At 39.3% G+C, this 13,232-nt stretch overlaps 1 pseudogene; it reads left to right on the forward strand.

Moving 5' to 3' along the window:
• Positions 1-12,643, forward strand: part of LOC127435791 (WASH complex subunit 4-like) — a 36,547-nt pseudogene extending 23,904 nt beyond the window's left edge.
• Positions 12,644-13,232: the final 589 nt, after the last annotated feature.

Here is a 13,232-nt window from a genome sequence, read left to right on the forward strand (position 1 = left end):
TCCTGTTGCCACTTCGAGGCCTGCAAGCAATTTTTGTACATTTTCATTAATAAGATTCAAGATATAAAGTTCAATATCTTACCTTCTGTGCTGGATGACTTTGTAATAACACTACCACCTAGTTGTTTAACTTGTTTCAACCTGTGTCCACATCTCATTTATCAGAGATAATTTCCAGTATGAAGTCTATAAATTCTCAATTGGATATCATCCCAACGCATCTGTTTAAAGACGTTTTCCCTACTATCCATCTGTTATGTCCATAATAAACAGTTGCTTAGAAAACAGTGTAGTACCAGACATCTTTAAACATGCCATTGTTCAGTCCTTGCTGAAAAAGCCCCACTTAGACCTTAATGTTTTCAATAACTATAGACCAATATCAAAGTTGTGTTTTATTTCTAAGCTTTTAGAAAAAGTGGTGTTCTCTCAGCTTTCGTCATATTTAACTACTTTTAATATTCTGGACAGATTTCAATCTGGATTTAGACAGGCTCATAGCACTGAATCTGCATTACTGAAAGTTACAAATAACATTTTGATCAGCCTTGACTCAGGGACTTGTGCTGTTTTAGTTTTGCTTGATCTTAGTGCAGCATTTGAAACCATCGACCATGACATTCTCATAGACCGGTTTGAGACTGTGGTTGGTATGCAGGGCTTAGCCTTGAAGGGGTTTACCTCTTATCTCAAAAACAGGAAATTTTCTGTTAATCTAGGGCTTTTTCCTCAGCATCTATATCTTGCGGTGTCCCCCAAGGATCTATTTTGGGTCCTTTATTGTTCATTCTTTACATGCTTCCTCTGGGTTCCATCTTCCACAAATACAATATTGCATATCATTGTTATGCTGATGATACTCAACTTTACCTCCCTGTCAGACTTGACATTAGCTGCTCTCTTGGAAATCTCCTTAACTGCATGGAAGACATTAAGCATTGGATGGCAGATATCTTCCTTCTGTTGAATGAGGATTAAACGGAAGTTATTATCCTAGGTTCTTCAGATCCCTCTGCTGATCTCAGAATTCAGTTAGGTTACCCATCTAATAATGTGCACAATAGCATCAGATATCTTGGAGTTATTTTTTATACCAATATGAGTTTTGAGGAGCAAATAAATGCTGTCGTTAAAGGAAGTTTTTATCACCTTAAGATCTGTTGACAAATTAAAACATTTTCTCACATGCAAGGATCTGGAAGTAGTGGTCCATGTGTTAATTACATCTCGACTGGATTATGGTAATTCCCTGTATGTGGGCCTTCCTCAATATGCATTATCACATTTACAGTGAATGCGGCAGCCACATTTTTAACAGGGACAAAGAAACGTGAGCACATTACTCCCATACTGCCTTGTTTGCATTGGTTACCAATTACTTATAGAATTGATTACAAGATTTTACTTTTTGTTTTTAGGCTCTCTGTGACCTGGCCCCTCAATATATTGGTGATCTCTTGCACCCTTACCTTCTAGGTCTCTAAGATCAAGTAATCAATTGCTTCTTAATGTTCCCTGTTTTAGATGTAGGTCAAAGGGAGGTCAGGCTTTTTCAGTTGCTGCCCCCAAGCTCTGGAATAGTCTTCCAGTCTATGTCAGGTCAGCACCCTCTGTAGCTTATTTTAAATCTAGCCTAAAGGCACATTTTTATGCCCTAGCCTTTTTAACCTTCTGAGGGAGTTTATAGCATTTATAAGTAAATGGTTTTAGTATTACTATTTTTAATTTTTTATTGTTATTTTTGTTATAATATTTAGTTGTTTTCTTTTATCTGCCTGCTGTACAGCACTCTGGATCAACTTCTTTTGTTTTAAATGTGTTTTAGAAATAAACTGACTTGAACTACGATCAAGAATTGTTGCTTTGCATAAAGCTCAGGCTGTCCAGCCAAGGTGAATCAAAGGGCACACCACAGAATTCTCAATGAGGTAATTAAATCCAAGGGTTTACTTACTTTTTCCACAGCACTGTGAATGTTTAAAAGGATGTGTTCAATAATGACATGAAAGATTATAACTGTTTGTGTGTTTTTAGCTTAAGTACATTGTGTTTGTCTATACTTTTGACTGATGAAGATGAGATCACATTTCATGACCAATTAATGCATAAAACCAGCTAATTCCAAAGGGTTCACACACACTTTTGCCACTGTATAGCCAGATGAGTAGTGTAGACAAGTGCACTTTCGGCATGATAAAGAGATTATTCAGGTGTCTGGAACACCGTAGTCCGTCTGAGTGTGTCAGATAATGGTGGTCCGCTGCATCCTCTTCAATATAGCGCTCAGAATCGGCCCGCAAGATCAGAATTGCACATGCAAATTGCTTTCAGCAGCGATTTTGTGGGCGCCATTGCCTGATCTGCATAATTCCTTTCTTGAATTGGACGCTAAACTAGCGCAAATGTGCAAATAACCGCTGCTATTACCTACTGCAATTAATTCTTAGTGAATTCCCCCCACAGTCTCAGGGATTCACGCTGAAATGTGTTCCAGGTTTGTTTCTGATCTAGAGGACATTGTGAACTTCGAGGAGCTTGTGAAAGGAGGGCCTCTCTGAAGGGACGCAGAAAGCTTCCAGGTACCTCTGAGTGACATTGTAAAATCACTTTACTAACATCCCCACCACCACTAGACCATTAATATTGACATGTTTTGGAACTTGAACGTCTGAAATCTTTTTATTGTTTATGTACATTGATGGAAGATCATGAATTTTATTTCAGCAAACTGGGCTGTGTGTTGAGCGACCTGAACAGTAACTCTGCTGAAGGAACTGAGTTTTCGCACCAGAGTTTTGCAGCATCAAAAACGTGCACTTGAGGGACCTCCTCTGGTAAGTTTGCAAATCTCTCTTGAAGATTGCAGTATCTGTACTTTGCATAGCTTACACTTGCATCTCCCACCCAGACCGTAAATTTGGTGGAACACTCCATCAGTTGCAAAGAGAAACTGAACAAGAAGAACAGAGTGGGAGCAGCTTTTACAGATGATGGTTTTGCCATGGGTATTTGCCATTAAACATTTGCCAGCCAACCAAAATTGGTCTCAATGGCGTTTTATTAAAGTTAAACTTCAGTGGACAACATTTAAGAACCTTTCCTTGTTTCTTTTTTATCCCCCTTTTCTCCCCAATTTTGGAATGCCCATTTCCCACTACTTACTATGTCCTCGTGGTGGCATGGTTACTCACCTCAATCCAGGTGGTGGAGGACAAGTCTCAGTTGCCTCCGCTTCTGAGATGGTCAGTCCGCTCATCTTATCACATGGCTCGCTGTGCATGACACCGTGGAGACTCACATCATGTGGAGGCTCATGCTATTCTCCGCGATTCACGCACAACTTACCACGTGCCCCATTGAGAGCGAGAACCACTTAATTGTGACCATGAGGAGGTTACCCCATGTGACTCTACGATCCCTAGCAACTGGGCCAATTTGGTTGCTTAGGAGACCTGGTTGGAGTCACTCAGCACACCCTGGATTCGAACTCGCGACTCCAGGTGTGGTAGTCCGCGTCAATACTAGCTGAGCTACCCTGGCCCCTTTTAGAACCTTTCCTATGTTTTTCAGGGGTTGTTTAGATCTTGAAGCTTCTGGACCAGTATCAGGATTTTGACTCCCTGTATTGGTTCCAGGCTGTCAGGAAAAAGTATTTGAAGGAAATGAATGTGGTGGTGAAAGAGCAGAACGTTCAGTCCACTAGCTAAGACTTAGTAGCCTTATTCCACCAGCTCCTGCAGACCATGAATCTGACACAGAAGAGACTGGATATATATCTGCAGGTGTGCTCAGTCATTTTCAACTGATGTCTAGAGAATCCTTATGCATTAGTGCATTGGGCCTTGATGCATTCATAGTTTTTGATTAACTTAGGATAGGCTTTCAGTTTGATGGAGTTAAAAGACACATTAGATCTTGCTCGACTTGTATCTTCTCTCCATTTGTAGGAGTTTGAGCTGCTCTATTTCTCTCTGAGCAGTGCTCGGATCTTCTTCAGGGCTGATAAAACAGCAGCAGAGGAGACTCAGGAAAAGAAGGACAGAGATTTGTTGATGGATCTCTGATCTGTTAAACATTTTATGGTTATTGATCAGTTCAACGTGGAAACCGTAAAACTGCAGAATTCCGTAGAATTGAAACGCATGACATTCCTAATGTTCTGCACATTCCCTACTCTTTTCATCTTGTTTATTAAATACTTTGGATAATTTGATAATGGTTTACCAATTCCACAGATCTTCCCCCAGTGCAAATCAGTGCATAAAATGTGTCTGCAAATTCCATCTGGGCCTATTAATGAATTCCCAGACTTACTTTTAGTTTTTTATTGCTGTACCACACACATGTGGGTTGATGACAAATAAGGTTGTCTGAAATGATAAATATTAGAAATCTTTTTAAAACGCATGTATCAAGTTTGTAGCAATGTAGTATTTGTGACCATGTTGGTTGAATAAATTTTTAAAAACAGAGCATTTTCTACAAAAAACTAATTATTAACTTAAATGTCAAGTGCATGGTGCGAATTGGGGGGTGGGGGGATTTAGGATGGTTCCCTCCAAAGGACGTCAAACAAGATGTTGGGAGGGTCATAAAAGGTAACCGTAGGAAGTTTGAATTCTAAATATGAAGATACATTTCTATATTTGTAAATTCGAACAAGTTCATTTAACTTAAAAAATTGAATGGAAACTTGTTGCCCTAAAAAAGTTAATTTTCCGGAGGTGAAGTATTTGCATTGACTTAACTTAGTTGTGTTATCTTTCTGCTTTGACTCAAGTTACATCGATATATATATATATATAAATATATCAGTTTTTTTCAACTTATGAAGTCTTGATGAGACTACAGATCAAACAATTGTGGACTTGAAATAATTAAATGTGATTGATTAAACTTGTTTTAGTACTGTTTTACTTTATCTGTATTCTTTGTGAAGAACACAGTACAACGTTTGCCACTTAATGCACAAGCATCTTGCAAAGCAAACGCAGCATGTAATATCTATTCAGGGAGGCACATAGACCTCAACATTTGACAACACAAACCTAAGTAAACATGACAAACAAACATCATTAAGTAAAAAGATTAGCTCTCAACATCACCACACAACTATTAACTAACAGTAATGATGAAAACAACAACAGCAGCAAAGATAAAGACTGTAAACAGCACAAAATAAGCCTACACACCAACCATAAAAATGTATTAATGCTGCAGTGCTTGCTGGGATTTGGCAAATCAGCAACATTGTTCAATATTAAATAGTTTGTTCAGGCAACTTTTAGTTGAGACAACATTTAGGGTGATATTGTTCATGATTCAAAGTAGCCTAATTTACATTTCTTAATATTGAATCTTGTGATAAATAATACCTGACACCGAATGTAGTTTGTTCAACATATGTTTCTGAGTTGAGGTGGCAAATACATTTAATTCAACTTAAGTATAAACATGTTAAGTCGACTTTAAAGTTTTAGGTTGTGTCAACTCGAAAAAGCACTTTCATGTAATATAAAAACATTGTGTAATTTGCACCCTGGTCTAGTGGTGTAACCATTAAGTAAAAGGAATTGAAATACTTTCCCTGCTCCTCGGATATACACGTTAGTGTGCACAACTTCATCGTTCATTTAAAAAAAGTTTTCTTTCTTTTTTTCGTAATTGTTTTGTGTGAATAGTGAATTGTATGAATTTTAAAAGTATTTTTATAGATCTGGACAAAAAAAAGTGTCATGTCATTGACCCATGTACATATCTCTTCTCTCTGTGTTTTTAGAGGAAGTTGCTAAAAGTGGTGCTGATTCTTCTACAGCTGAGGGTTCTCCCAGTGAAGTGCCAAGTAAAACTTAGGAGTCGCTTATGAAAGATATGAATGACTGCCAACAAGAGCATAAAATACTAAGATGTTCTTGAATAGAATGGATTCAGTCATCCTACTCCCAAGGATATAGACAATGACCCACCACATTCTACATTTCTGTTGGAGTCTATTAATAGAACCTCTACAGTGTCTTTTTTTTTTTTTCATTGTGGCTTTATGCCAGCTGCACTCACTCAACTTGAACTGATCGGATTTGGAGCAATTTTCTTTTATTTATTTTAACAATATAGTTATTGTTTTATTTTTCTTACATGCCATGTGCAGCAGCTGTCTGTTCAGAATGTTTTTCACAGTGTAATATGATATTTGGCTAAGGAAATTAGAAAGTTATGACTGGTAGATTTTTTTTTTTTTTTTTTTTTTTTTTTAAATATCCAGAAATTGAAAGATGATTGAACAATCTGATTAATGATCATGTCAATATCATGGTATGTAAACTAGAGTTTGTTATTCTCATGCCAGAGTACTAATTTAATTCAAAAATTCATTCAATAGCTTTGTCAAATGAAACAAGCATTACCACCAATTCTTTAGTGTTATACTTCACATAAGCAAATGTTAAAGTCTAGCAAACTGTAATGTTCTGTTTAATCTATTTGTGCTGCATAAACTGAATTACAATGTGGCCAACAGTAAAAAAAAACTTTAAAAAAAACTTATACAGTATAAATCATCCTGTACAAATCATGAATACTGTGTAGAAAATGTAAAACATTATGATGGAGAGGAAGTTTAATTGCACTTGCCTTAGTTGCTGCTGTTCTAGTATTCAAAGTGATGTTTGTTAAGCATACTACACAGCAGTTTCTTCATTTCCATGACATTCCATCTGTTGATTTCTTGTCTATTTTTACCTTTTGTAAGAGAGTTGTGCATATTAACCACTAACCTAATTCCATCTTTATATTTAAAGTCTCTTGGGAAAGTCACACGATGCCATGTGAAGTTCAGACGTGTGAACGGCGAGCTTTGTGCACTTTGCTAGTTTTATCACTATTAATGACATGATCCGGTGAGATTCGATACACTCTGTTCCATATCTGTTCAAGGAGGACAATATGTCAAAGAATTCAAAATCCTCTGGCTCTGGAGACATTAAAAGACACTTACGTGCTCAAGCTGATACCACTGACAAGGGTTCCCTGAAAGGGACTTGATTTGGTCGGAGAAATTGGGGAAATTTGGCGAGAAATGTTGAACATGTCGGCATTGCTGACGAAGGTCGTTGGTGACTTGAGGATCTTGCTGTAATATGTCGATCGATCACTGCCATGGAGACAAAGTTCTCTGAGGTGGTTACAAGAGAGGGGGATGTTGAGAAACGGATTGATTATCTGGAGTCGTTGGAGAGGAAATCAGATGCTAATCCGCTAGCGACCAGGGTGGATTTGGAGCGTGTCTGGGAGAAGTTGGAGGACTTGGAGAACTGTAGCCAGCGGAATAACGTCCGAATTGTCAGAATTCCTGAAGCCGAAGAGGGTCAGGATATGGTGGAATTCCTGGAAGGGCTCTTTCTGAATCTGCTTGACAAAACAGGCCATAAGCTGGAAATCGTGTGAGCTCACAGGGTTCCGGTTTGGCAATCCGTGGAAGGAGACAGGCCCCGATCAATTCTGGCCAAATTTCTGAGATCATCCGATAAAGATCTGGTGTTACATTAGGTGAGGATTAAAGGAAGGCTTTTTTGGAAAAACCACAGCATTTTCTTGTTCCCAGACTTTGCAAATTCAACAAGAGAGAAACGTGATCAATTCAAGGAATGCAAGAAACTCTTACATCAACGGAAGGTCGCTTTTGCACTGATATTCCCGGCCAAATTGAGAATAGATGCTAAGGAAGGCCGTAAAACATTCACTTGTCCCCAGCAGGCGATGTCCTTCATAAAGTCAATGGAGTGACGGCTGGAGTTTGTTTTGTGGAGTAACACTCCTTCTGGACTCTTTTGTGGATGAATCTGCACGTTCCTTGTGCTTATGCCTCCTTTTGGCTGGAGTTTGTTTTGTGGAGTATTTTTTGCAAGACATTGGAGTGATTAGGTCATTTGTTGCACTCATGGAGCAGCCGAATGGGCCGGCTCACTGAACATTCGTTTGACTGTCCGAGGAAACTGAGCGCCTTTTTTTCTTTTTGTGCTGGTTCTGCCTCGCAGCTGGAGTTTGTTTTGTGGAATAACACAACTTCGGGACAGTTATGTGGATGAATCTACGCGTTCTTTGTGTTTATTCCACCTATTGGCTGGAGTTTGTTTTATAGATTATCTTTTGTTGTGTAACTCGTAGGCATGCGTGGACTGTTTGAGTTTGGAGGGATGGTGCTGTCATGCGCCGGGTTAATGTGCACATTTTTCTTTTTTTCTGTTTTTTTGTTTTTGTTTGTTTGTTTTGGGGGAATTTCGGGGTTTGATTGTTGCACTAATGTTTGAATGTGGTCTTTATAATTTTGTTTTTGACACACAATCTATTTTTTCTCATGTGTCAAAATGTCAAATGTTAATATGAGTGTACTATCTCTCTCCACATGGAATGTGAATGGGTTAGGGCACCCCATTCCAAAAGAAGGAAGGTTATTTCTCTTCTTAAGCGTAAGAAATATGATATAGTGTTTCTTCAAGAAACACATCTTTCCCTGCAGGAAGCTTAGAAATTTGAGAAGATATGGGGTGGACATGTTTTCTTTAGTGCTGGCTCAGGTAAGAGAAGGGGATTCGTTACATTGATAAGTAAGAATCTACAATTCAAATGTCTCAAACAGATTAAAGATAAATTAGGAAGAGTCAGTATAGTTTTAGCAGAAATTCAGGGGCAAGGTCTTATTTTGGCTAATATTTACACACCTAATGCTGATGATCAGGGCTTTTTTATAGATCTTGAAGGGATGTTGCAAGCTGCTGGCACACCTTATGATATAATATTGGGAGGAGACTTTAATCTTTTGATGGACTCAGTCCTTGATCTTAGTGAAGCAAAAGTGCGCAAGCCCCCTAGAGCGACATTGATGCTTCACAAGATGTGTAAAAATCTTGGTCTTACAGATATTTGGAGCCTTTTGAACCCATCTGGTAGGGACTATACATTTTTTTCATCACTCCATAAGATTTATTCAAGAATAGATCTAAGTCCCTCATTTCATCTGTTGTTGATTGCTCAATTGGAAACATCTTTGTCTCAGATCACGCCCTGGTGAGTTTAAAGGTGTTACCACATATGGAGAAAAGGAAATCATATAGTTGCCATTTTAATGTATCCCTTTTGCAAAATCCTGAATTCCAACAAATGTTAAAGGCTGAAATCAGTGTATATATGGAGACCAACTGGTCCTCAGTATCCTCTGTGGGCGTGGCTTGGGAGGCATTTAAGGCAGTTCTTAGGGGCCGGATCATGCAGTATGCCTCATTCACCAAAAATCCAAAGCATGAGAACTCATGTTGGAAGGGAATATTAAAAGTGCGGGGCAGAGCTGAAGAGCCAAATGTCGTCTGATGGCCTCAGAGAATTTACCTGATTGAAATACAGATATAATACTATTTTGTCGTGGAAGGTGGAGTTTTGGCTATTCAGGGCAAGACAGTCATTCTTTGAGTCAGGGGACAAAGTAGGAAAACTTCTGGCTAGATATATAAAACAAGAGTCTTTTTCTACCATTCCCTCAGTGAAATCTGCTGGTGGTGAAATGTTTACCTCAGCCATTGATATTAATAATGCTTTTAAATGGGGGGGCTTGGGTAGCTCAGCGAGTAAAAATACTGACTACCACCCCTGGAGTCGCGAGTTCAAATCCGGGGCGTGCTGAGTGACTCCAGCCACGTTTCCTAAGCAACCAAATTGGCCCGGTTGCTAGGGAGGGTTGAGTGACATGGGGTAACCTCCTCGTGGTTACTGTAATGTGGTTCTTACTCTCGGTGGGGCATGTGGTTAGTTGTGCATGGATACTGTGGAGAATAGCGTGAAGCCTCCACACACGCAATGTCACCGCAGTAACGCGCTCAACAAGCCATGTGATAAGATGCATGGCTTGACGGTCTCAGACGCAGAGGTAACTGAGATTCGTCCTCTGCCACCTGGATTGAGGCGAGTCAGTACGCCACCACGAGGACTTAGAGCGCATTGGGAATTGGGCATTCCATATTGGGGAGAAAAAAAATAATGCTTTTCTATCTTGATCTCTACAGTTCCACGTCTTCGCCTACTGATGAGGATATTAGAAACTTTGTCGAACCATTAGAACTTCCTAAATTGACAGCTGAGCAAACAATTCTCTTGATTCTGAGATAACCTTGGAGGAGCGTGGTGAAATAATTAAGGCCTTGCCTACAGGCAAGGCTCCGGGGCCAGATGGCTTTGCCGCTGAGTGTTTTTAGATCTTATGCTACAGAATTGGCTCCACTTTTGCTAGAAGATTATATGGAATCATTAAAAAATGGAAAGCTTCCTCCAACCATGATGCAAGCTTGGATCAGTATGATTCTTAAAAAGGACTAAGATCCAAGCGAGTGTAAGAGTTACTGTCCAATTTCACTGATCCAGCTAGATGTTAAAATATTGTCAAATATTTTGGCTAACCGATTAAGTTATGACATCTCTTATACATATAGATCAGGTGGGGTTTATTCGGGGCTGTAGCTCTTCTGATAACATTAGGCATTTCATCAATATCATGTGGTCAGAGGCAAATGATCAGACTCCGGTCGCTGCCATTTCACTTGATGCTGAAAAGGCATTTGATATGGTAGAATGGGATTATCTTTTTAAGATCTTAGAAATGTACGGGTTCGGGAATACTTTTATTAAGTTACTTTATAGACACCCGGTAGTGGCGGTACAAACAAATGGATTAATTTCAGATTATTTTACTCTGGATTGGGGCACCCGGCAGGGTTGCCCTCTTTCCCCATTATTGTTCTGTCTTGCCCTGGAACCATTAGCAGCCGCGATAAGAAAGGAAGATGATTTTCAAGGGATGATAGCGGGAGGGGTGGCGCATAACATTTTGCTTTACGCAGATGATATTTTGTGATTCGTCTCTGATCCCACTAGATCTATGCCTTGCCTCCACAGAATTATTTACTCCTTTTCTAAGTTCTCGGGATACAGAGTTAATTGGTCTAAATCCGAAGCTTTGGCTCTGACAGCGTACTGCCAAGTAATGGCTTTTCAGCTGGGTGCCTTCCAGTGGCCCAAACAGGGTATTAAGTATTTGGGTATTTTATTCCCAGCAAATTTGTGTGATTTAGTTAGTTAATTTTGACCCCTTAATAAAAAGGTTTTCGAGTGATGTGGGCAGGTTGGCTTCATTACATTTATCTGTGATTGGGAAGGTTAATGTTATTAAAATTAATTGTATTCCAAAATTCAACTACCTGCAAGTCTCTCCCTATAGATGTCCCTCTCTCTTATTTCAAGCAATTTGATAACATAGCGAAGTCCTTCATTTGGAATGGTAAACGTCCCAGATTACATTTCAGTAAATTGCATAGGCAGATTGACAAAGGTCAATAAAACAAGATTTTGTTTTATTATTATGCATTCAGTCTCGGACGTTTGGCTCATTGGTCGCTTCCACCTGAGAGAGCCCCTCCCTGGTTTTGTATTGAACAGGAATTTCTTGCTCCTATTTCGCCATTGCAAAGCCTTTCTATCAAACTAACCGGAGAAGTTACACCCCGTTATCTTGCATTTGCACTCGGTATGGACAAAAGTGTCCAGAGTGTTTAATTCTGACATTTATTTAAATGTTGCCTCGAGCATATGTCTGAGCCCAAAATGATGTACTAATAAGTCCCCAATGTGCTGGTCAGAGTGGATTGTGAGGGAGATTACTACACTCGGTGACCTATATGAGAGTGGAGTGTTGAGATCCTTTGAAAATTTGGTTCAACATTTTAGGGTTCCGAGATCTCAGTTCTTTAGGTATCTACAGCTGCGCCACCTGCTCTGTACTATTTTTGGGAGTAGCATACACCCCCCTAAAGCAGCAGACACTCTGGGAGTGGTGATTACTGCTTTTGGAAAAGGTCATGAGGCATCAGTGTATTACTCCCTGCTTATTCAAAGTCTGGGAGATGGAGCTTCAACTTCTCTGAAGAGATTATGGGAGAAAGATTTAAACTTGGTATTGGAGGAGGGAGTGTGGGCTACGATTCTAAAAAACGTCAAGTCTGCATCTAGAGATGCAAGGGTGCGCCTTATGCAATTCAAGATTTTACATTGATTCTACTGGACCACCTCTAGATTGTATAGGCTTGGTCTTAAAGACACACCCACCTGCTGGCGATGCCAAGCAGAAGATGGAGAGACAACCCATGTTTTTTTGGTGGTGTGTTTAGGTTGAATTTTGGTTGAAGGTTCAGAGTTTTGTGTTTGACATATTAGGCACTAACATTTGTGCCTCAGACTCTGTTTTAGGCTATGGGGCAGTCATCAATATTGGGAATAAACATAAAAATTGGGTTCTAACCAGTGTTATGATCACCAGACAAGTCATTTTAAGGGGATGGAAGTCGGCTGGTGCAACATTTCAGGAGTGGTACACGGAGATGGGGAGAGTGGCGGCTTTCGAGGAAGCATCATCTAGAAGACGTGGGAACTTGGATGCATTTGTTGGGAATGAGGCATCTATTTAGCATTCTTGGAGGGCTCTTGGGGAGGGGCAGTGGAGAGAGAGGTATAGTTATAAATGTGTGTGATTTCTATATATATATATATATATATATATATATATTGTGTGTGTATATATACTCATGTGTGACCATAGGAATGTTTGTTGGGGTAAGGGATTGGGAGGGGTGGGGGTAGTGGTGGGGGTTGAATGTTGATTGTGTATATTTGTTTTGTTTTTCTTTGTATATTGTATGAATCAATAAAAAATGTTAATCACAACAAAACAAAAACAAAAAATCTTTTGGAAAAAGTTGACTGTAAACCATCTGCTCGCATCAAATACTGCAATGTTGTTTCAAAGAAACATCACACATAAGATTAGCCACATCCTTCATTTAAAGAGTAATATATAGCATGCTTGTGAATTTAAGTTAATGCTCTCCATATACACCAAAAAAAGCCAAGATTAGTGTGGTTTCACAAAGACGCAATGCTTTTCAAGCTGTTCACACACACACACACACACACACACTTCACACCCCTCCCATTCAGAGTCCAAACACTGGTTCAGGAAAGCTGTTCTGCTTTATTACAAAGAAAGGGAGTTTTAAAGGTGGTCAGAAAATACAAGATTGTTCTATTTTTATACTATTGGATTTTCCCTTTCCTATGAAATGATTCTATTCAAATAGCTGCAGCTGAAATGTCTCCACCCTCTTTGCTTTCAGAATACAGTTGTCCTTGTTTCGTGA

This window comes from Myxocyprinus asiaticus, chromosome 46 (genome assembly GCF_019703515.2).
Source record: "Myxocyprinus asiaticus isolate MX2 ecotype Aquarium Trade chromosome 46, UBuf_Myxa_2, whole genome shotgun sequence".
NCBI classification, from domain to species: domain Eukaryota; kingdom Metazoa; phylum Chordata; class Actinopteri; order Cypriniformes; family Catostomidae; genus Myxocyprinus; species Myxocyprinus asiaticus.